The sequence below is a fragment of the Mus caroli genome, unplaced genomic scaffold (genome assembly GCF_978045245.1).
Source record: "Mus caroli unplaced genomic scaffold, Mus_caroli_1 scaffold_17, whole genome shotgun sequence".
Lineage (NCBI taxonomy): Eukaryota > Metazoa > Chordata > Mammalia > Rodentia > Muridae > Mus > Mus caroli.
This window is the reverse complement of record NW_028227272.1, coordinates 20,118,399-20,143,469: the sequence shown is the minus strand read 5'-3', so window position 1 is coordinate 20,143,469 and position 25,071 is coordinate 20,118,399. Positions and strand designations below refer to the sequence as shown.

The window sequence follows — 25,071 nt, the reverse complement described above, 5'->3', positions numbered from 1 at the left end:
GCCAGGCAACACAGGTGCCTGCCAAGCCCTCTCTGCCACCTCCCACTGAAAGCCAGGGCTGCTTATCAGGATGCAGAGTGCTGTGCCTCTTGACCAAGTCACTTGTTTCAACACTTCAGGGACCCAGTCTGTGGCTAGGAGCACTCAGACACCTGTGGACGCTTCAGCTGTTGTACGCCTTCAGGAAGGCAAAGCCTGTGTCCACAATATCGAACCCTCTATATGGCTCTTCTATCTTTATGCATCCTGTAATAGCTGTAGCCTGATTTAAACATTAAAAACTCATGACACGCCGAGGGGTGGTGGCGCACGCCTTTAATCCCAGCACTTGGGAGGCAGAGGCAGGTGGATTTCTGAGTTCGAGGCCAGCCTGGTCTACAAAGTGAGTTCCAGGACAGCCAGCGCTATACAGAGAAACCCTGTCTTGAAAAAAAAACAAAAAAACAACAACTCATGACATTAAGCAGTGGCCCCTTTTAATGAGAAGGAAATTAGGGTGTCATTGTGCTGGGATCATATAGCAGCAAGATACCAGAGAGTCTGGATAAGAGATTGTTGTCAAATCTAAAACTTTAGCTACAAAATTTACAACCTGAGGTGGTTCAGACAAGAAAGGTCTCCATATCTCATAATTTAAATGCTTAAAGGGAATAGAATTGTTTGGAAAGGATTCAAAGGATTAGGGGCTATGGCTTTGTTGGAGAAAGTGTGTCACTGGGGGTGGGCTTTGAGGTTTCAAGAGACCATGCCAGGTCTAGTCTGTCTGTCTCTGTCTCTCTGTCTGTGTTTCTGTCTCTGTCTCTCTGTGCCTGACTCTCTGTCGCTGTCTCTCTCCTGATGCCTGTGGACCAGAATAGAAAACTCTTAGCTACCGCACCAGTGTCATGCCTGTCTGCTTCCCACCATGACAATCAGGGACTAACCCTTTAAAACTGTAAGCAAGCCACCAATCAAATGCTTTCTTTAGAAGAGTTTGCCATGGTCATGATGTCTCTTCACAGTAGTGTAACAGTGATTAAGACACTATAAGCTAAAGTATAGTTTCTTTTACAGGTAAATAGAAGTATGTAAGTACATGTATAGGAAGTTCATTGATAAAATGCTGCCTGTAGCTCTTGCTCCCTTACTCTCTTACCCTCTTTCCTCATCACCCCTTCTCCTTCCACCCCCTCCATGTGCTTATGGCCAGCCTCCCTCCCCTCCCATCTCCTCTCCTCTTACCCTCTCCTTCTTCCCCGCCCCCTCCCTCACTTTCTCTGTCCCTACTACCCTCTCAACTCCCTTCCCCATGCCCTAAATAAACTATTTCATGCTAAAAAAAAATTGCAATCTGTGAAAAGCATATCTCACATTTGCATTTTGTAAAGTTTGTTTCAGTAAGGTAGCTAATCAGGCAGGTATCCCTATGGCCCACAAGTCATAGCACACGAGGAAACCACAGGCTTTGGAATTCAGAGAGCCCACAGGGTTTAAGTCACAACTTGACACTGAATTACTTTAGGTAAACCACTTTGAACTACCGTGCCTTCATCAGTGCAGGAAAAACAACTGTGTTACATGGGGCTGCTGTCAGGGCCAAAGAAAACTCCATCCTCCAAAATTCTGGCACCCATTTCCCCTATCAAAGCAGCCAATTTCTCGTCACTATCAAGGAGGATAGAAAGTTATTGGTGGACCTATTAGCCTATCAAAGCATACAGAGGCCTCCAGGCTCCTTCACCCCTCTCCCTAGCCTAAACTTCTCCAGCTTATGGGCTCCCCTCCCCCAGCTTCTCATTCCTATAGAACCCTACTATTTTTGGCTACTCACTCTCTTGTCTTCCTCTCTAGGCATCCTCTCTTGGTCTCCTCTGCCCACTCTCTCTCTTCTCTCTCGCTCTCCTCATCTCTCTCTCCTCTCATGGCCAGGTCCAGTCTGGTGGCCATGTTCAATCTATTCTCTCTCTCTCTCTCTCTTTCTGCACTGGCCTCTTACAGATGCCTCATATCTACGATAAAAGCTTTTTCCCAACCCTGCCTCAGAGAGGTCATGGCCTCGGTTTATACACCAGGGCCAAATGTTCAGTTTATACAAACTGGTGTGTGCTTGCTAGCATGCCGAGGCTACACGGTTAAGAGCAGCTGTGCATGCATTCGCCCTCGCTCTCCGGCCACAAGTTACTCACAATGCCCCTGACAGGCCACACACACTTCACTCCTCCTCAGTGTTCTCACAACTCCCTTTTCTCAAATCAAACCTCAGAACTCACCCTTCAGCACCCAGGCCAAACAGTCTCCTCCAAGAGGCCTCCCCCCTACCCCACCCCCAGCAGCTTATGAGTCTTGTGGTCTACAGTGTGCTTTCTTTTGCCTGGAGGTTGTCTACACGATTGAGTCCCAAATACCCATGAAAAGACAATGTCCTGCTCATCTGGGTCTCTCACCTGATCTGCACTCTGCCCACTCATGCTCAATGATGCCATTTAGATGAGCCTAAGCAGGTTGTTCTGTTCTGGGTTTGTTTTGTAGAGCTGTGATCTCCCAGGCTGTCCTGTCTGGTTTAGCACTCAGTCAATTTTACCCTCATAACTGTCAGTACTGAAAGCCTTCTCTGGCGCCAACTCCCAGATCAGACAACCCCCATCTGGAGACCTGCTGGAGACCTCTGCAGCCAGCTGTGGTATGGGACCAAGTTTTGGGCAATGACAAGAATGACCTGTGCCTCTTAAGGGTTCCCTGATGGTTGACCATAGGGATTGGAAGGGAGTGTGATCAGAGTACATTATGTATTTATATGAGAGTGACCTTATGCAACTCCCATGAAATAAAGATTTTTTTAAATAGAATTCTTAGAAATCCCCCTATGGTCGTTCTAAAGGACCCCCTTTGTACAACCTTGAGACTTAAGGTCTATCTATTTCTTTTTTTTTTTTTTTAAAGAAAGTATACCCAAATTATATTTAATTCCACAAAAACATCAGTATGTACACAGCAAACCACACAGCTGAATAAAAAATAATGCAACGCTTAACTCTAAGGATGGCAGAACACGGAGTGAGAAGATGTTAGTAACTGTAGTCGCATACCTCAGGTAAGGACAGGCATGGCAAGCACCGAATATGTGGACAAACAAAACTGGATCCCCGCCACTGTGTACAGGCGTGTCTGTGTCTGTCTGTGTCTGTGTATGCAAGGTTAGAGGGCAACTTTCAACACTCAGTTCTCTCCTGCCTCGTGGGTCCCTGGAATGAACTCAAGTCATCTGGCTAGATGGCAGGCACTTTTACCCACTGAGCTATCTCTCTGAGCCACCATATTTATTGTACTTTTCAATAGAGAAAATCTTGCTCAAGTGAGAGGGTGAAGTTTTAAATAATGCAGACTACAAACATACCCAGAATCCTAGTACAATTGGCAATACAAGAGGTCAAATTGTCTTTTGGCAGAATGCACAGTATTTCGCAGAAAGTACAAACAGCAAAATCAGAAGAATAAAACAGCAGAGGAAAAATATAATAATCTCAACAGTGCTTTCCCTGAAATTAAGAATGTAATGGAAGGTACATTAGATGCTCGGAGGGAATGTAAAATGAATACAGAACAAAACAAACAACTACTCAAATAGTGCGATTTCTTTACATCTTCCTACCCTTGGGGCACTCCAGTTAAGCTTGGGGAAGACACTACCGCCCAGCGAGTTGATAGCTTCTTGGACTTGAGTGTTGAACTCAGGAAACTCTGGTGCCGTAAGTGTGGCTGTGCTCTCATCATCGGATCACTGTGTTTCCTCTGCTTCATTACCACTGTCTGACTGGGAGCATGTTGGCGGATCTTCCCTCCCTGAGACCACCAGAGTCCCATCATCAAGTAGATAGTCTTTCACATTCTGAGGAAGCGGGAGAATGACACTCTTGATGGTAAGGCTTCGGAAGAGTGGGTACCACGCGGAGAACTGACAGTGACTAACATGCTCCTTCTTCATCCTCCAGCTGCCGCGTCAATCGGTCTATCTATTTCTTTTGTCCTCAGCACATGCTGTGGATTTTCCTTAGGCTCCCCTTCACTGTCACCATCTTGGTTTTTAATGGCTCCCATCCAGTTCCCCTACCAAGGTGTGTACATTGCTGGGAGCTGAACCCAGAGCTTCACTTACTCTGGGAGAGTGTCCTCCACTAAGCTGCCATGATACTCGCAGGTCATCTATTAATTTTCTCTAAGAACATCGTTTGTGTTCTCCTCAGTTGTTTTTTGTTTTTGTTTTTGTTTTTATTTTGTTTTGTTTTGTTTTTGTAATTCTATAGTTTTATTTCAGCCAGTAATTTCTTTGAGTTCTCAATTTAATAATTTTCACTAAACTTTATTTTGAGTATCTATGCTACACCTAACGAAAGACCAGCTCCAAACCAGAAATTACTCTGGGAGATGAAGACAACAGCCCAAGAGCTCATTTATGGTTGGGTAAGACAGAACAGTTTTGCTTGTAAGTGAATTTCATTCCTTCCCAAATCCTTCCTACCAATCCAGTCCAGCCACAGACCCTTGCTCCACCCCTCCAGACACCCCACAATGCCCATGCCAATCCCAGATGTGTCCCAAGTAATGCCTAAACTCCCAGATGAATCTGAAATGTTTTAAGGGAAAAAAAGCCCTTCATCGTCCTTTTTGTCACACATAAAGGTTTCTTTGTGTAAGGAGCCGCCTTCACATTTGCCATTACAAGATGGCGCTGATGGCACTGACACCCGGCACTGACACCCATGTTCTAAGTAGTAAACAAGCAAGCTGCGCATGTGCCGGGGTAGCTTTCCACGCCATGTGCTCTGCCTTTCCCGTGACGACAACTCCGGCTGATGGGCTGCAGCCAATCAGGGAGTGACACGTCCGAGGCGGAGGACAGTCCTCCATAAAAGGGAGGGGGCTCCGCCATCTCTCTCTCTCTCTGGAGCTCTCTCTCTGGCTCCTTTCTCCACTGGCTCCTGATGGGGTAAGCAATAAAGTTTGTACTGCAGAAGATTCCGGTTGCCCTGAGCGTGTTCTTACCAGGGGGACACACAAAAGCGGCGGGCAATAAATGGTGCCGGAACCCGCGAGCTACTGCATCACGGAAAAGGAGCGGTTAATGAAGTGTTCCCGGAAACAGACTGTTGAGAAGGACCCGGTGTAGGTTCAGAACTCATCAGCTGGGGAACTGTGGTTAATGAAGTGTTCCCGGAAACAGACTGTTGAGAAGGATCCGACGTAGATTCAGAACTCTTCAGCTGGGGGACGGCGCGTTACAGCTTTACAAGGTATGTCTGGTCTTGAACTTTCTCTAGTGTTAAAAGCCTTTTTATTTCTTTTCATATGTCAACAAGCGGTTAAGACAGGGTGGAGAATTCTGAACGAAATTCAAGACAGTCTATCAGAAGTAAAGCGGGGAGAGAGAGCAGGAAAAAAGAGAAAGCATGGCGCGCGAAATAAGTATACAGACCTTTCCACGGGTCTTGAACCCAAGGAAAAGTTAATGTCAGGGAAGAATACCTGGGGAGAGATTAGAAGGAAAGAGGAGAAAAGAGATGAGTTTAAGGAGCCAGTTCTTAATAGCTGTGAATCAGATGAAGAAATTAGCCCTTCTGAGGAAACAGACTTGGAGGAGGAAGCAGCTTATTATGAGAGAGAAATGTGAGCTTATAGGTCAAGAAAAAAGCCAAAAGCGACTGGCAAAGGCCAGCTTGCTGCTTGGCCTCAGGGCAGTAGGCTTCAGGGTCATAGTGCACCTCCACCCTATGCGGAGCCCCCGCCCTGCGTAGTGCGTCAGCCCTGCGCAGAGAGGCAGTGCGCAGACTCGTTCATTCCAAGAGAGGAACAAAGGAAGATACAACAGGCATTTCCGGTCTTTGAAGGAGCCGAGGGTGGGCGTGTTCACGCTCCTGTAGATTATACACAGATTAAAGAGCTTGCTGAATCGGTCCGTAAATATGGAACCAATGCTAATTTTACCTTGGTGCAGTTAGACAGGCTTGCTGGCATGGCACTAACTCCTGCCGACTGGCAAATGATTGCAAAAGCCGCTCTCCCCAGTATGGGCAAATATATGGAATGGAGAGCACTATGGCAAGAGGCTGCACAAACTCAGGCCCGAGCAAATGCTGCCGCTTTGACTCCAGAGCAGAGAGATTGGACCTTTGACCTGTTAACGGGTCAGGGAGCTTATACCGCTGATCAAACAAATTATCACTAGGGAGCTTATGCCCAAATTTCCTCCGCGGCTATTAAGGCCTGGAAGGCGCTCTCCCGAACAGGTGAAGCCACTGGACAATTAACCAAGATCATCCAGGGACCCCAGGAGTCCTTCTCAGACTTTGTGGCCAGAATGACAGAGGCAGCAGAGCGTATTTTTGGAGATTCAGAGCAAGCCGCACCTCTGATAGAACAGCTCATTTATGAGCAAGCCACACAGGAGTGTCGAACGGCCATAGCCCCAAGAAAGAATAAAGGCTTACAGGATTGGCTCAGGGTTTGTCGAGAGCTCGGGGGACCTCTCACCAATGCAGGCTTAGCGGCTGCCATCCTCCAATCCCAAAAACGCTTCATAGGCAGAAATGATTGGAGGACATGTTTTAACTGTGGGAGGCCTGGGCATTTTAAGAAAGATTGTAGAGCTCCAGACAAAAAGGGGGGGACCCTCACTCTTTGCTCTAAGTGTGGCAAGGGCTATCATAGAGCCGACCAGTGTTGCTCTGTGAGGGATATAAAGGGCAGATTCCTTCCCCCACCTGATAACCAATCGGCTGATGTGTCAAAAAAACGGGCTATCGGGCCCTCGGTCCCAGGGCCCTCAAAGATATGGGAACCGGTTTGTCAGGACCCAGGAAGCAGTCAGAGAGGCGACCCAGGAAGACCCACAAGGGTGGACCTGCGCGCCACCTCCGATTTCCTACTAATGCCTCAAATGAGTATTCAGCCGGTGCCGGTGGAGCCTATACCATCTTTGCCCCCTGGAACCATGGGCCTTATTCTCGGCCGGGGTTCACTCACCTTGCAGGGCTTAGTAGTCCACCCTGGAGTTATGGATTGTCAACATTCCCCTGAAATACAGGTCCTGTGTTCAAGCCCTAAGGGCGTTTTTTCTATTAGTAAAGGAGATAGGATAGCTCAGCTGCTACTCCTCCCTGATAATACCAGGGAGAAATCTGCAGGACCTGAGACAAAGAAATGGGCTCCTCTGGAAATGATTCTGCCTATTTGGTTGTATCTTTGAATGATAGACCTAAGCCCCGCCTTAAGATCAGCGGAAAAGAGTTTGAAGGCATCCTTGATACCGGAGCAGATAAAAGTATAATCTCTACACATTGGTGGCCCAAAGCATGGCCCACCACAGAGTCATCTCATTCATTACAGGGCCTAGGATATCAATCATGTCCCACTATAAGCTCTGTTGCCTTGACATGGGAATCCTCCGAGGGGCAGCGAGGAAAATTCATACCTTATGTGCTCCCACTCCCGGTTAACCTCTGGGGGAGGGATATTATGCAGCATTTGGGCCTTGTTTTGTCCAATGAGAATGCCCCGTCGGGAGGGTGTTCGGTTAAAGTAAGAAATATCATGGCAAAGATGGGTTATAAAGAGGGAAAAGGGTTAGGAAATGAACAATTAAAACTGGGCCATATTGATCCATCTACCTCACCTTGGAATACTCCAATTTTTGTAATTAAGAAAAAGTCAGGAAAGTGGAGACTGCTCCATGACCTCAGAGCCATTAATGAGCAAATGAACTTATTTGGCCCCGTACAGAGAGGTCTCCCTGTACTTTCCGCCTTACCACGTGGCTGGAATTTAATTATTATAGATATTAAAGATTGTTTCTTTTCTATACCTTTGTGTCCAAGGGATAGGCCCAGATTTGCCTTTACCATCCCCTCTATTAATCACATGGAACCTGATAAGAGGTATCAATGGAAGGTCTTACCACAGGGAATGTCCAATAGTCCTACAATGTGCCAACTTTATGTGCAAGAAGCTCTTTTGCCAGTGAGGGAACAATTCCCCTCTTTAATTTTGCTTCTTTACATGGATGACATCCTTCTATGCCATAAAAACCTTACCATACTACAAAAGGCATATCCTTTTCTACTTAAGACTTTAAGTCAGTGGGGTTTACAGATAGCCACAGAAAAGGTCCAAATTTCTGATACAGGACAATTTTTGGGCTCTGTGGTGTCCCAAAATAAAATTGTGCCCCAAAAGGTAGAGATAAGAAGAGATCACCTCCATACCTTAAATGATTTTCAGAAGCTGTTAGGGGATATTAACTGGCTCAGACCTTTTTTGAAGATTCCTTCCGCTGAGTTAAGGCCTTTGTTTGATATTTTAGAAGGAGATTCTCATATCTCCTCCCCTAGGGCTCTTACTCTAGCTGCTAGCCAGGCCTTACAAAAGGTGGAAGATGCCTTACAGAATGCACAATTACAACGTATTGAGGATTCGCAGCCTTTTAGTTTATGTGTCTTTAAGACAGCACAATTGCCAACCGCAGTTTTGTGGCAGAATGGGCCATTGTTGTGGATCCATCCAAATGTATCTCCAGCTAAAATAATAAATTGGTATCCTGATGCAATTGCACAGCTCGCCCTTAAAGGCCTAAAAGCAGCGATCACCCATTTTGGACGAAATCCCTATCTTTTAATTGTACCTTATACCGCTGCACAGGTTCAGACCTTGGCAGCCACATCTAATGATTGGGCAGTTTTAGTTACCTCCTTTTCAGGACAAATAGATAACCATTATCCAAAACATCCAATTTTACAGTTCGCCCAAAATCAATCTGTTGTGTTTCCACAAATAACAGTAAGAAACCCACTTAAAAATGGGGTTGTGGTATATACTGATGGATCAAAAACTGGCATAGGTGCCTATGTGGCTAATGGTAAAGTAGTATCCAAACAATATAATGAAAATTCACCTCAAGTGGTAGAGTGTTTAGTGGTTTTAGAAGTTTTAAAAACCTTTTTAGAACCCCTTAATATTGTGTCAGATTCCTGTTATATGGTTAATGCTGTAAATCTTTTAGAAGTGGCTGGAGTGATTAAGCCTTCCAGTAAAGTTGCCAATATTTTTCAGCAGATACAATTAGTTTTGTTATCTAGAAGATTTCCTGTTTATATTACTCATGTCAGAGCCCATTCAGGCCTACCTGGCCCCATGGCTCTGGGGAATGATTTGGCAGATAAAGCCACTAAAGTGGTGGCTGCTGCCCTAACATCCCCGATAGAGGCTGCAAGAAATTTTCATAACAATTTTCATGTGACGGCTGAAACATTACGCCGCCGTTTCTCCTTGACGAGAAAAGAAGCCCGTGACATTGTTACTCAATGTCAAAGCTGCTGTGAGTTCTTGCCAGTTCCTCATGTGGGAATTAACCCACGCGGTATTCGACCTCTACAGGTCTGGCAAATGGATGTTACACATGTTTCTTCCTTTGGAAAACTTCAATATCTCCATGTGTCCATTGACACATGCTCTGGCATCATGTTTGCCTCTCCTTTAACCGGAGAAAAGGCCTCACATGTGATTCAACATTGCCTTAAGGCATGGAGTGCTTGGGGAAAACCCAAACTACTTAAGACTGATAATGGACCAGCTTATACATCTCAAAAATTCCAACAGTTCTGCCATCAGATGGATGTGACCCACCTGACTGGACTTCCATCTAATAAAACAGAAAGGGGGAGTCGAGGAGGCTCTACCCCGAGTACCAAGAGTGTCTGTGTCTACAGCACTTTTTACACTCAATTTTTTAAATCTTGATGCTCATGGCCATATGGCGGCTGAATGCCATTGTTCAGAGCCAGATAGGCCCAATGAGATGGTTAAATGGAAAGATGTTTTAAATAACAAATGGAAAGGCCCGGATCCTATTTTGATAAGATCCAGGGGAGCTGTTTGTATTTTTCCACAGAATGAAGACAACCCATTTTGGATACCAGAAAGACTCACCCGAAAAATCCAGACTGACCAAGGGAATACTGATGTCCCTCGTCTTGGTGATGTCCAGTGTGATGACAACAAAGGGAAAGCAGTGTTGGGAGATACAGAATTGGACGGCTAAATTTGAACAGACCCTTTGAAAATTGAGACTTGCCCCACGCACTTGGACCTGTCCCTGACCTAAAGACTATCTTTTCAACATTTTCCTTCTTTAAAGAATGGGTGGGGGTGGAATTATTTGGAGCTGTTCTTTGCTGTGGATTAGTGTTGCTTTTCTGATTGGTCTGTAAGCTTAAGGCCCAAACTAAAGGAGACATGGTGGTTATTTCCCAGGCGCTTGCAGCACTAGAACATGGTGCTTCCCCTGAAATATGGTTATCTATGCTTAAGCAATAGGTCGCTGGCCACTCAGCTCTTGCACCCCACGAGGCTAGTCTCATTGCACGGGATAGAGTGAGTGTGCTTCAGCAGCCCGAGAGAGTTGCATGGCTAAGCACTGCAGTAGAAGGGCTCTGTGGCATATATGAGCCTATTCTAGGGAGACATGTCATCTTTCAAGAAGGTTGAGTGTCCAAGTGTCCTTCCCCCAGGAAAAACGACATGGGAGCGGACCAAGACCCCTTTGGGTGATGAGCCTGGGAGGAGGTTTTGTGTAAAGCCCCTATTTTACACACTGGGGATTTGACCTCTATCTCCACTCTCATTAATATGGGTGGCCTATTGCTCTTATATAAAAGAAAAGGGGGATATGTAAGGAGCCGCCTTCACATTTGCCATTACAAGATGGCGCTGATGGCACTGACACCCGGCACTGACACCCATGTTCTAAGTAGTAAACAAGCAAGCTGCGCATGTGCCGGGGTAGCTTTCCACGCCATGTGCTCTGCCTTTCCCGTGACGACAACTCCGGCTGATGGGCTGCAGCCAATCAGGGAGTGACACGTCCGAGGCGGAGGACAGTCCTCCATAAAAGGGAGGGGGCTCCGCCATCTCTCTCTCTCTCTGGAGCTCTCTCTCTGGCTCCTTTCTCCACTGGCTCCTGATGGGGTAAGCAATAAAGTTTGTACTGCAGAAGATTCCGGTTGCCCTGAGCGTGTTCTTACCAGGGGGACACACAAAAGCGGCGGGCAATATCTTTGGACATTTCTGGTCTACTGGCTGGCTGAATAAATAGAAGACAAAACCAAGCCACAGGAAAGGGGGACAACAGGCAGTCAGCCTTGGTGTAGCACAGGGGGCTAATGCTGAGAGGCAGGTGGATAAACAAAGATTTGACAAGGGATGCTCCCATGGAAAGACTGAAAGACAAGGAAGGTTATCTCGGCCAGCAAAACCAGACTTCAGCTTGCCCCTGCAGGCCCTGGAGTGAAGGCCAAATTCCTGACTGGAGAGCAAGATGCCCATGATCAAGTCTAAGCACCTCAGCTCACCGAATGATCTGCCTTTGAACAAGTCACCAGACTGCCTCCGCTTTTGTTTCCTCGCCCACAAAAACAGGTAATAATAGTGCGTGGTACAGAGGGAATGAGGAAAGCCTGTCCTGCGCACACAAGTCCCTAGCCTCATCTCTCACCACTTCCCGACTCTGATGTTCCTCCTCAGGGTCAACCTCAACACATCAGTATGCTGACCCTCACCCTTGACCCTCTGTTGTGCAGCCCTTTCTCACTCTCCTGTCAAAAGGGTAACCCTGCTCCCTTCGAACACCTAGCTGAGCTGTTTCCTCTTTCAGAGAACATTTCGAAATCTTTCTCCCAGGCTGACGCACTTGAATCATCACATGCATCAATTAACTTGTAACCATTCAGTCATGTGTACCTCTGAGCAAGTTCTGGGTGGAAGAAAAGAAAGAGCTTATTTGTCTACATCCTAAAGCAAGCGCTGTGCATGGCATGCAGCAGGAACTCGAGATTCATTGAATGAATGAACAAAGTTAAGGATCCTGAGAAGAGAGGAATAGGGAGGTGTGGGAAGTTTGTCAGTCACTAGCTTCCAAAGCCCTACTAGTTACTGTGTGTGTGTGTGTGTGTGTGTGTGTGTGTGTGTGTGTGTGTGTGTGTGTGTGGTATATTCTTTAAGTAGGTGGTCTCTTGTCAAACAGGTAACAGATACTCAATAAATATTTAAAGAACAAATTATTGTTGACTATATTCTCTAAAAGAAGTCGTTTAAGGAGCACATCTGTAAGATAAGTCCTTAAGAATACCAACATTGAGTTCCACTTACACATTTCAAAACACTGAAGATAGCAAGCTAATGGCCACCAATCCCAGGCCATGCTAATCAATGGGTGTCTTCAACTCTGCTCCAAACCAGGTAGTGATTGTAAGTGGATCTCACAGCTTTAAAGCATAAGTGGGAGAAAAAGAGAAACCAAGCATGACTCCTACCAAAAAAGAGAAATGGACGGTCACATGCGTGATGCAAAAGCCACACTACACCCACCTCATGGCCCATCCGTTCTTTCATTTGTCTCAGAGGAACTGTGAGGAGCTCCCTCCAGCCCAGTGAGAAGAAACTGTTCAGTGAGGCTCCCCACAGACAAAACTAAGTATTTCTCAGACCCAAAGGAATGGGAGATACTGGCAGTGAAGACACCTGCGGGAGCGTGTAGAGAAAGAGGTAGAGATCTATCCCTACTCTGAACTGTACCCCCAACAGCAGAACTGTGGGCAAGCCTCTGGCCCTTGCTGAACCTCGATTTTCCTCTCACCTGCAAAAGGGAGCTACTAATGTCAAGATCCCAGCTTGCTGTCAGGATTGGGTGAACACACACACACACACACACAGTGCCTAATGCGAACCAAGAACACAGTAAACCCTGTGTCATGTTTCCCTCATCAAACTAATCCGAGGCTCATACAAAATGGCATGGTAGGTGCTCTCTGTTCTAGCCCAGAGGGCTAATCAAGCAGGGGGTTGATTGCTACAAAGTTTTAGCTGGATGAGGGGCTGGGTTTATACCCTAGCTGGTAGAGTACTTGCCTTGCCTGCAGAGTGTCAGTCCTGCAATGACCAAAAAAAAAAAGAAAAGAAAAGAAAAAAAATAGTAGTAACATCAGAAACACTGTGCTGTAAAAACAGATCAGGAGACAGAAGCCAACCCTAGGGGAAAGAATTCGACGGTCATCCTCCTGGGACACATCGTTCTCTCCCAGTGGCCAGGTTTCCCGGTCATCTAAAGCATATATGGTATATTTATTCATGTCAACATAATTTATGAATATAAGGTCAGGCTGAGCTGTTCAATGACAGAACAGCGGAGGGCTGCCAAGATCCAGAGGAAAGTACTGTCAGGCCTCCTTGAACGCTTCCATGCTATTCCACTTTTGCCAAGTAAGTGGAAACTGGCTTTTCTGTCCTCCATTGGTCCCATATCGTCCATCCCGTGCCTTTTGCTTCTTCCTATGCAGACTTCCTAGAGTCCTCTGTTTCTGCCTGACAGGGAGTGCTCTGGCTTTCCACATAGCTCATTCCCACACTGGGCAGTTCTGCTTTCTTCACTGCTCACCACACCCAGCCCACCCGTTCCTCAGAGTGCTTTTTTTTTTTCCACAAGAGTCGCACTCAGTGTGACTCTCCAGGAGAGAGGCTTCTTATTTTAAATTCCTGCGAAACAGAAAGCCTCAGGAGGCAGAGACAGGCGGGTATCTGAGTCCGAGGTCGGCTTGGTCTACAGAGTGAGTTCCAGGACAACCAGGGCTATACAGAGAAACCCTATCTCAAAACAAAACAAAGAATAAAAACAAAAAGAAAGAAAGAAAGAAAGAAAGAAAGAAAGAAAGAAAGAAAGAGGAAGAGAGGAAGAAAGAAAAAGAAAGAAAGAGAGAGAGAGAAAGAGAGAGAGAGAAAGAGAGAGAGAAAGAGGGAAAGAGAGAAAGAGAGAGAAAGAGAGAGAGAAAGAGAGAAAGAGAGAAAGAGAGAAAGAGAGAAAGAGAGAAAGAGAGAGAGAGAGAGAGAGAGAGAGAAAGAGAGAAAGAGAGAAAGAGAGAAAGAGAGAAAGAGAGAAAGGAAAGGAAAGGAAAGGAAAGGAAAGGGAAGGAAAGGAAAGGAAAGGAGAAAAGAAAATGAAATATAGAAAGAAAGCTCCCATTTCCACATCTATTTTCCTTGCCAATGTGCCATAAGCCCCATCTTCCAATAGCCCACCTCTGTGAGCAGGACTCAGTGAAGCACAGCCTTCAAAGGGATCTAAACCAGGAAGTAGAAACCCTCCTCCTGCAGAGCCTGAGAACAAACATCACCTTTTCTCACTTCCTCCTCACACCCTCCCACTGCTGCCTCTCATCTCCATGTCCTCCCCACAATATCTCCAAGCCTGACCCTGAGAATCGAATCAGCCTTGGAAGGCTCCATGGGATGGGGGAGAAGCTGACGACGTCACTCCTCAGTGTTTTCACTTGCAGCTGAGGGCACCCAACCAGGTCAGGCTAGTTCCAAAAATATCTTTTCATCCAAATACAGTCTCTTGGTGGTGGAGCTGGGCAGCTACCAAGTCCAGTTTTCCAGACCTGGTTCTCAGTGTCCCTGGTCTCGCACACTTGCCCCCCTCCTTCCCAGAGCTAGCTTCCTGTCGCTCACTGACATTCACAACTGACTTCCATATATGCAAAGTGCAAACACTCAAATATATTTTATGAAAACAGACAAATGTATCTTGCAGGCAAAGATCAGCTAAGTCAATATGTACTCAGAATATAGACGGTGGTGTAGCTGTGCAAAAATATATCAAGCACAGGCTGCTAGGGAGACTTCTATTTCCTACAGCAAAACTAAAAAGGCCCATTTGTAAAGTGGCAGACATGACGAAATCCATAAACTGAGTTTGTAAAGTACTTTTGAGCCAGGCAAGGTGACACATTCCTTTGATCCCAGAACTGGAGAGGCAGGTGGATCTCTGTGAGTTCAAAGCCAGCTTAAGTCCCAGGCCAGTTAGGGCCACACAGTGAGATCCCGTTTCAAGAAACAAACAAACAAATTGTATAGGAGCATGACTACTTGGTAGAAGGGGCTGAAAGAGTCTTCCTCCATCTGTAAAAGGGAATCACTTTGGAGAAGTGGAAGGAAGGGCTGAGTGTGTGGCTTAGTGACCACTTGCCTAGGGTGCACCTACCCAGGGTTTGCTCTCCAGGCCTGCAGGCAAACAGACAGACTGTGGGAGGAACAGCATATAGGAAGAAGGTGAATTTTTTTATTATCTGAATACTATAAAGGAAGTTCCTTTATTATTCTCATGAGGAAGCCTCTTAGACTTACATACAACTTTTATTTGCTATTAGAGCAGAGAGGGGACAGGAGAGGAGCAACAGTTGAGCTCCTGGCATGGCATACCCAGGGTGGCATGCCACATCACCGGCTAGGCTTAGAAATGACGGGAGTCCCAGTAAACTGGGGCTTAATTTGACTACTGCATCTGACAGGGTGGTGAGCGTGGGCCCTCAGCCTAAGGACCCTCCCTCAACCCCTATGAAACAATGCCTATGAGGAAGGAAAGCTGGGCTTAAGTATGGGAGGCCACCTTAAATACTTTAATCAGTAGTCACCTTTTTTCTGTAAACGTGCTTGAAAAAAAATCCACGTCACTTGTCAAAAGCAGAGAACTAGTAAGAGGTGGCTCTTGCTCAAATCAGGTCTCCTGACTCTAACTTCTGGTTCCTTACACTCTCTTTGTCTCTCTGGGACATGGCATGACCTCTGTACTTGACCAGTAAAGTTCAAGGACTTTGAAAAAGTTCCCAGGACTGCTGTGCCCTCCCTCTTTGGCCCGCTCCCCACAAACTTGAAGGGTTCCATAAGGGCGAGACAAGAGACAGGCCCCAAGCCAACGCAACTCAGTGCCTTAAATATGCATCATTGAGCTGAGTGAAATATTTATGGCTAGGCTGATAAGATGTCTGGGTCATGCTTTAAAGTTAGCATAGGGTTGAGGCAGGGTTATAGGCCAGCCATGCATTTTCATAAGGAGTGGATGAGAAGTACAGAACTCACTGTGCACTTTTGATGTGCGTTTGAAGTTTTTCATAATAAACAAAATGAAAATCTCATTGTGCAAGAGATTATATCTCTCTTGACTTGCTATTTGGATGACAAGAGTCTCCATTTTAATTAACCTTCCCTAAGAACAAAAAGCCATACCCTGCTTTCATGGTAAAACAAAACAAAACAAAACAAAACAAAAAAAAACCAACCAAACAAACAAACAAAAAAACCCATGAGGGCCACAATGTCTATTAATGATAGTTAATGATAGTAGCTAGTATTTACTGAGGGCTTAACCAGGAACTGGCCTTTTACCTTCAATATCATCTTACAACTGCCCTGATGGAATTAGGCCCGCTATTCTGCTCTCACAGAGAACGCTAATTGATACTAAGTGCTAGCGAAGCCTGCTCCTTTTAACACAACTGTAGCCATTTTGTATTCAGTCTCCATTTTGCTCATAAGGTGAAGTTAAGTTCGCGGTCTCAGACTTCACTTCCCAGAAGTCATGATCCATAGCTGATCCTGAAGAATGGTCGGGTTACAAATAACGCAACAGGTTATGGTTGAAACACTTGTACTCTATTATCTCAAACTACCAAACCCCCCAGTTCACAATCTGTAGGGCTTCTCTTATTTCACCTAGGAACAATCAGCTCAAAGGACAGCTGAGAATACTTTGTCTAATTAGCAAAAAATGCTGTGCCACTTCAGTGCCTTCCTTTAAACTTGTGAACCTGGTTTTTCCTTTAAAAAGTCTGCCTTGAGGACAGATTGGTGCCACAGTTAAGCTCCAGAGTCCGTTTTGCAGCCCTGAAAGTTCAGTCTCTGCTGAGTGTTTAATAAGTACTCTTGCTAAGCGGAGATCGGTGTTGCTGTGGTTTGTGGGGTGACTCCTGAACCTCAACGAGTAGCTTGTCCATACCTACATGGGCAGTGAATGGCAAGCCAAGAATTTAAATTCTGAATTGCTTGGGCTCTACGTTTCTAATGCTCTTTCACTTGAAGACTTCCTATGTAATTAGTTGCAAATCTAAGTTTGCTCAACAGCTGACATCAGGCTCCATCCTGTGGAAATTCAAGAAAGTAAATCATGGTATCAACTGAAACATGCACGAACAACCGCCCAGAGTGGCCTCCACTGCTGCAGACCCGAGAGCGGTCGCCTCTGTGAGCAATAGCATCTGACACTTCTCTCTTGTCACCCAGGTTCCCTCCTTTAGACTACAGGGCTTGTGATGGTTTGTATATCCTTGGACCAGGGAGTGGCACCATCTGAAGGTGTGGCCTTGTTGGAATAGGTGTGACCTGGTTGGAATGGGTGTGTCACTGTGGGTGTGGGTATAAGATCCTCACCCTAGTTGTCTGGAAGTCAGTCTTCCACTAGCAGCCTTTGGATGAAGACAGAACTCTCAGCTCCTCCTGTGCCATGCCTGCCTGGATACTGCCATGCTCCCACCTTGATGCCTTGATGATAATGGACTGAACCTCTGAACCTGTAAGCCAGCCCCAATTAAATGTTGTTTTTATAAGACTTGCCTTGGTCATGGTGTCTGTTCACAGCAGTAAAACCCTAACTAGGACAGGGCTCTTACTCACTGTGTCAATGAATTGATAAATGATCCTAAGGTTGCTCACTGAGCATTTACAGAAACTTTACTATTGAGTTTTTAGGGGCCACAAAATCATGATCCATAGCTCAAAGGCCATGCATGCACAGGCTTCTTCTCCCTCTACTGTATCTGGCAGCACCTCTGCATTTCTCAAAGAAAAACTGGCTAACATTTGAAGGCTAGAGGCAGGGATGGGATAGGAGAGAGGCAGGGGCTCCACGCTTCACATGCCTTCACTGAAACAAGCATTAAAGGGGTCAGATCCCAAGGGAACATAGAAACTTGAAGGTGATAGGCAGCTGATGTGGTCATCATCAAAACTTTATTATAAAGTGTGAAATACGAAAGCTGTAACTATACATACACTGATTCTCAATTATTTTGAAAAGAAAATCAAAGCCATAGAGATAAATATATATTTGTATATTAAATTTATATGTATTTATATATTATATTATTGTATATTACATATTTATATATTATATATTGCATATGGTAAATTATGTTATGTTTACATAATTATATTTAATAATTTAATATTATATTATGTATTTACTATATAATATATTAGTGTTGCAAGTGAGTCTATAGAAACACAGCTAAGAGAATACGAAATTTGAGAATGCATGCACACAAGCAGATATGTTATTATATATTATTTTAAAAACAAAAAACCATACATATATACATATATATTTTATTTTTTTTTAAACAAATTCCAGAAACCAAATTACCAGATAGGGCAAGGCTGTTTGGGATAGTGGAATTTTTTTTAATTTCTGTTTCTCAATCCTTTTTTTAATTTTGTGAATGCTCTGCAATGGGAAAGTCTCATTCGTATAACCGGAAAACTTTGATTATGAAATCTAACATGACCTTTTCAGTAATTACTTAGTAGAATCATCTCTAGTATGTTAATACAACACAGTAACATTGCAATAATACGTTAGTGTTGCAAGTTCTATAGAACACAGCTATGGGAGTCAGCGTGCTATTGACATGCCAAAGCTTTTACGTTGAGACTCCATTTTAGAGAACTTGACTCAAGTCTGAAGTCAGGTAGACTAACAGGCTAGTATCTAGCATTAGTTTCCAAGTTGCCCCCCAACAAAACCTGAGCCTAGCTGCAGTCGCTAACCCTAACTCTAATCCCCAACAAGACCAAAGTTTCCAGGTTATACCCTCAACAAGACCTGTGTCTCCAGGTTATTCCCCCCAACAAACCTGCACCTCCCAGGTTACAAGCCCAACCCCTTGCCTAACGACCACCAATGCAGAGGGGAGCAGCAGTTAAGTTTATGATCTGACTCCCAGCACCAGCCAATTATGGTAAAGGCCACAGCAGCTTTCCAGTTAGATGCTTGCACACTTACCCCTGCTTGTTGCTTGCTATAAAGCCTTGCCCCCATAGACATTCGGGGACTGCCCCCACCATTGCAGGGGGGAGGAGGGCTGAGCTAGCTTGATAGCTTGAATAGAATAAAAGACCCTGCTGTGCGTTGCATCAGATCGGCTCCTATCTGTGTTTTGGGGGATCACTAAAACACATTTCCCTGAAGTTTGAGAACGCATGCAGAGAAGCAAGAAAAAACAATCAAGTTTCCCTAATCAAGTTCTTCTTATTCAGGAAGGCCACACACTAAGGCCCCCAGCAGCATCTACTTTCCTAAGAGAGCCAGGGCACGGACTGGCAGATTCACTGGGCAAAAAAAGAAAAAAGAAAAAAAATAATAGAACCCAAGAGGTTAACTACAGTGACTAGCTGAGTGGAGTCTCTGTGATCTTACTGTCCTTTGCTTTGCAAATATTTGCAAAGCAACTTCCCAAGGCAAGAGGGAAATGAAGCACTTGGCAAGCCAAGGAAAAGCGATTCTCATCCTAAATGCAGTACTCCACACCATACCTGCCCTCAGCACCCACTCCTCTGCTTGAAAGCCAAGCCTGTTTACATCCTTTAGGATGCAAGGGTGTTGTTATAGCAACCTAACTTTGACTTTACTCTGGGGTACCAACAATTTGTTTGATGCAACACCTTCCCTTTGACGCAAAAAAGGGACACTAAAAGCAGGTGGACTGTGTGCTTCTGTGTGTTTGGAGCAGGTCATTTCTCTTCTCAGGTCTTTCATTTTCCCACGTTAAAAAAAAAAAAAAAAAAGGAGCCTCAACTTCATTACCATCCTGAGGAGACAACATCACCTGGCTGGGAATAGAAATTCCAGAAAGTAATCCCTATCTGCCTGAGATTGGTCTTCGGATAAGAATTACAGCACTTCGGAGACTGGAATTCTGCAGGTCCAGGGGCTAATTACTTTATCTAGGGCTAAGTTCTAGCCCTCCAAAACAGGAGTTTCCTGGACCATCCCCCACCTCCATCTCACTCCCTCACCCCAGTCCATTCTTGGCCCGCCCCCTGCCCTTAGCCCCCTCCCCAGGACTCCCTGTGTTGGAACTAGCATCTTTTGGCAACATATAAAAAGCCTTTTAGAATCTATTAATTTTGCAGGAAACTAACTTCTACCAGTCTAAAAGCCAAGAATCTCACCAGATAGAATTTTGATGTTATAGAAAAGCTTCCCAAATTCCTAGGTACCTGCCTCTCTGATGTACCTGCCAATGTATTTTAAACTTTCCTTAATTCACAACTTTCTCCGCCCAGTAAAACTAAACACTCCAAGAAGCTGCTTCCACGTTGCAACATAGAATTTGAGATCATCTAAATCTGTGTTCCCAGGCCAGGTCACCCTAAGTGGCTCCAGAATAAATTCTCTCCTATTCCTGTAAATTGAGAGCTGTGATTTATTTATTTGTTTATTTATTTATTATGTTGCCATTACAAAGCTAGCGTGATTTACTTACTTATTTATTTATTTATTTATTTATTTATTTATTTATTTATTTATTATGTTGCCATTACAAAGCTAAACAGCCTGGAAATGAAGGGGAAAGTAAACACGACTAGGAGGAAGGAAACACACCTAGGCGAGCGAAGATGGAGAGAAAAGCCTCGGAGCACAGCTAGTTTTAACCTCACTGTCCTCTGTCTACTTCTCTGCTAAACACAAAAGGCACAGTCACTTCCACGGGAATCATACATAATAGATAAATTAATTAAATAAAATCAATGAAAACAATGCTTCGTTCTCTACTGAGGGGCTCAGGAGCAGCTGGCTACAAGAGACACTCTCCTCCCAGCGGGGCTGATGTCAACAGCCCCTGCTTCTGCCCGAACAAAGGCTTCTTAGCGCCCGCAAAACATCTAAGCCTCTCCAGTTGGCCCTAGTTCAATTTGAGAACAAGGGGGCAGCCAGGAGAGCAGAGCAAAGTTATGAAGCGGGACAGGCTGAGAAGAGGGGAAATGCTAAATCTCTCTTCTCCACTAAAACAGAGAACTCTAGAAAGGTATAATGGAAGGGCGCAGTTTCCAATTTGAATTATTTTCTTTGTTTCACTCCGCTCTGCCTGAGGCTACTGCCTTTTAAGTCGACCGCAGAATCCTCTGGATGAAGGCCGAGCAGTTGGAAGACCCACTCTCAAGGGGCTGAACTCTCAGACCTCAGCTTCCTGCCTGTAAAATAAAAAAGGTTCCCGAGCTGCCGCCTGGACCTTTTCAATAACAATGGTACACGGTTGAAAGCTGTCCAGTTGTCTTCAGAGATAGGTTAGTCTCCACAGGGACTACTCGAAGTGAAGCATCAGATTGGTAAAATGCTGTCATTCCTGCACAGGTCGCCTAGGATCCGTTCACCGCCCCCTTCCTGTCCTCAACTTTTCCTCAGAGCTGATAAGCCCAGACCTCAATACGCTAAAAATCCGGCTGCGTGAGCAGAGTGAAAGTTAAGGGGAAGGCACAGCAAACAGTGGACCTACCTCTGCGAGCCTCTGATACGTCCCCACGTCCCCGTCTTGATGAGGGGCCCCCGGTGGCCTTGTGTGGCCAGGAGCCAGTGACACCTGAAATGTCTAGCCACAGGGAGCTCCCAGGCGAAGAGCAAGCAAAACCCAAGACCTCACTGGTGGATTTTGTTAAAATGAACTATTCTTTCAGCAAGCTAGGGAGGCGCTCGAGATTCCCCAACAGGGGCAGTCTCCAGAGCACGGGGACAATGGTGTGTCGGGCAGGGTCTATTTTAGAAGGGTACCCTACAGATCCTTAGTTCAGCCCACGACTCTTAAGAAAATCTCAAAGGAGAAGTGAGGGGCTTGTAGGTTTCACCTCCAAACCCGTGCCAAAAGGTGAAGCATACTTGAGGGTGGGGGCTTTTTGTCGGCTCTTTCTTGTTTGTATTTTCTTTTTCCTTTAAAAATCAACAGGTTTAGTCCGTCCCTTCACAGAGCACCGCTGCGAAAGGTCCCCACCCCTCCAGCAGTAGTAGGTGGCCTCCAAGCGCCGCACCCGTTGGTTTGGCTGGAACAATAACCTGACCAAATGAGGTTCAGCCGGGGCGCACGTGCGTTTGTTGTGGTGCCCTCTCCTTCCACCAGGCTTGGTTTCCTGCTCTGTTACCAAAGTGGGCAAGATCTAAAGAGACCCTCACTCCGCAAGGCAACGCCTTACACAATACAGACGCTGCAGTGTAGGTTCCTGCGTCCCCGCACACGTGGGTTTGTTATGGGTGCGCAGGCTGGCGTGCGGGGGGGGGGGGGTGTTAGGGAGGGGAGGCCAAGGCGGTCCCTCCCCTGGACCCGCGACAGACATCCCCATCCCGGGGCGGCGGCTCCTACTCCCGCAGCTGGGGCTGCCTCTCAGCGCACCCCTGCACTCCTTCTTCAGACCCGTGCCGCCCGCCTCGCCCCTACTCACTTGCAGCGCTCTCAATCGGGAAGGCGGCGGCGGTCGCTGAGCCCACCGAGCGCTCGCACGGCGCGCAGTCCGATTCCCTTTGTTAGGGTCGGGCAGTGCCAGGGCGGCTTCCCCACCCAGGCTGGCGCTCAACTCCACTCCCCCAGGTGCCTCCGGATCTTCCTGGGACTCAAGCTCCGAGTGAGTCCCCTTGAGAACGGATCTTCTGGGAAGCAGAGAGGGACCATAGATGAGGGTACAGAGGACCGGGAAGGAGGGAAGAAAAGCACGGCAGACCGGCGGGAGGAAGCTTGGTCTCCGTTATGCAAACAGAGTCGTTAAAACTAGAAAAGTGCTCTATCACACCGGTCCCAAACCATCCTGGCCCTCTGGAGGTCGCTAGCGAGCAGGCTTAAGGTTAAAGGTGCCTGCTAAGGGCTCCCCGTAATGCAGGGAATCTTGCGGTCCGTCCACAAAGAGCAAGCCTGGGGGCGGAGCAATGCGGCAGGCAAGGAAGCCCAAATACTGCCTCCACCCCCACCCCCTGCGTGTCCCGATGGACTGGATTCAGTGTTATCTGGCGAAAACGCTCTTACCAGAGTGCTTGTCCTGGCTCTGCACAGGGTGATCCTGATCAAACAAGTCATTTAACCCCTGTGAAAACTCAAATTTTTATGTAGGACACACACATCTTAGACTGTAGTGTTTAGAGTTTGACAAAAATCCCCCGACATTAAGTGTGACCTGAACACAGCCTTGTCAAACTTTTTTTTTTTTTTTTTTGAGATGTTCTGGAGCCCTGCGACCTGGAACTCTCGCAGTAGGTATGCAGGCAGGACCCGGCTACAAAGGTAAAGACAGCCAGGCACCTTCCTTCCACTGGGCTTAGGATAAGGCTGCTGGAGAAGTCAGGAGGAAACATCTTGTTGAAGAAGCAGCCTGGCAGTCTGACCATCTCTGATTACCCACAGACCACTTCCGAAAGACTGAAAACTTTCCTCTATAAGTGAACTGGAAGCCGTCATCTGGCAGCCCCTTCAGTCCTTCCTATCCCAGAGAAGAGCTTTGACTACTCTGAGGCAGTAATCACATCCCAAATATCTGCCGAGTATCCACCTCTGAGCTGGGAGAGGAATCAAATAGAGCTCCAAGAACGCAGAAAATTGCTGGTCTGGGTTTTCTGTGTAGCAAAATGGCCTCTACAGTAAGATTGCTGGAGCCAGGACCAGAGCGTTCTCTTCAAGTCCAGATAGCCACTTCCCACCACCAACCTGGGAAAGAAAAGGTTGCCTCCTCCTCCCCAGCACCCATCTTTCAGATTGCCTTCCTCCACCCTTTGATTCTGAACCCCTAGCTGCTCACCCTCCCCCAGCTGCTCTGGAGCCAGAGACCCAAATCAGAAAGTGCCAGACAGTGAATTCAGTTCTGTGGCCAAGAAGCTATTTGTTCTTGGGTGAGTTCCACAGTCTTTCTGGGCCATTCTTTCCTCTTCTGCAACATGGAGAGCTAGAAGACAGCACTAAGGATCATGTTTACACGAAATGATTTATGTGGAGCAAGTAACGTAGAGTCTAGCCTACTGAGCACGCTCACAATAGTGTACTCTGCTGTGAGCCAATGGAAGCAAACCCCGGGTGACTGTTTCTGAAAGGGTGCTAACTGAAGGTCAAAGATTTTGTTCTACATTAAGAGGCCATTAAACGATTTTAATGCATGGCTCACAGTGCATCCTTGTGCTTTAGTTAGATTCTTCGGTCGCGGTTCTTGAAGATGGAAGCAGGAGCGAGGACTTTAAGTGAGAATCTCAGACTGACTTGGGAGCTGACGGCAGTGGAGATCGCTTAGGGACCTGAACTGTGATGCTGACACAGGAAATGAAGAAAAGGCATCTAAACAAGAATCACCAAAGGCGCAGTGTTGGTTTCAGTGTCATACACAGTAAGGTGTTAAACCCACTTGTGGATGAGGAAATTAAGTCACCCAGGCCCTTGAGAAATCTCAGTATCCCTCACATTCATTGAAAGCCTCAATCCTTTCTTTCAACCTCTCTCTTGTTTCCACTCAATTTAAGAACTAAGAACCATACAATAGGAAAGAGACTCTTTTAAAATGGGATACAGCCCCTACTCTTAAGTTCTATTTTCTAGAACTCTAACCAGTCAATGGGGAGGGGGGAGGGAAGGGGTTCACTCTGGGTTTTGAACTTGCCACACTGATAATACCCACACACTGTGGCAAACCTAAGAAGAAGCCCTGGGGGGATCTAGAACAGATGAATAGACATGTAGGGATATTCCCAGAAAAATTGCAGGGGCATCACCGTCTGGTAGCTTTGCAAGGTGGCTCTTTCATCAGTAAGGCCCTCTGATCTGCAATGAGAGACAAAATGTTGAACTATAACTCAGGACTATATATGCAGGCTACAGGAATATAGTTCATCATGCTGGTTGGGGACTATAGATTGTCAGGGTATAGGAATGTAGTTCATCATGCTGGTTGGGGGCTATAGAGCTGCAGGCTACAGGAATATAGGTTATCATGCTGGTTGCTTTCCTTAGAAGTCCACATTGCATAACTTCTGCTCCCACTATCTGAATGTACCCTCCATTCCTATGCTGAAATCTCAACCTGCACTCAAGGGATAGATAGCATTAGGAGATGAGATCTTGGAGAGGCAGATAGTCATGAGGGCAACGTTATCTTGAATGAGACCACTTACCAAGGAGACACAGGCATGTCCTTCTACCTCATTAA

The 25,071-nt window shown here is 46.1% G+C and overlaps 1 protein-coding gene across 2 annotated transcripts in view; it reads right to left on the bottom strand.

Moving 5' to 3' along the window:
• Positions 1–22,697, bottom strand: part of St6gal1 (ST6 beta-galactoside alpha-2,6-sialyltransferase 1) — a 149,559-nt gene extending 126,862 nt beyond the window's left edge. The window contains exon 1 of one of the 2 annotated variants that reach the window (XM_021185103.3): positions 22,339–22,697. The gene's annotated coding sequence lies outside the window, so the exon portion shown is untranslated. Of the gene's footprint in view, positions 1–21,404; positions 21,860–22,338 lie in introns of those variants that run through there. The other variant, XM_029470389.2, reaches the window with a different exon arrangement.
• Between the last annotated feature and the right edge of the window lie 2,374 nt (positions 22,698–25,071).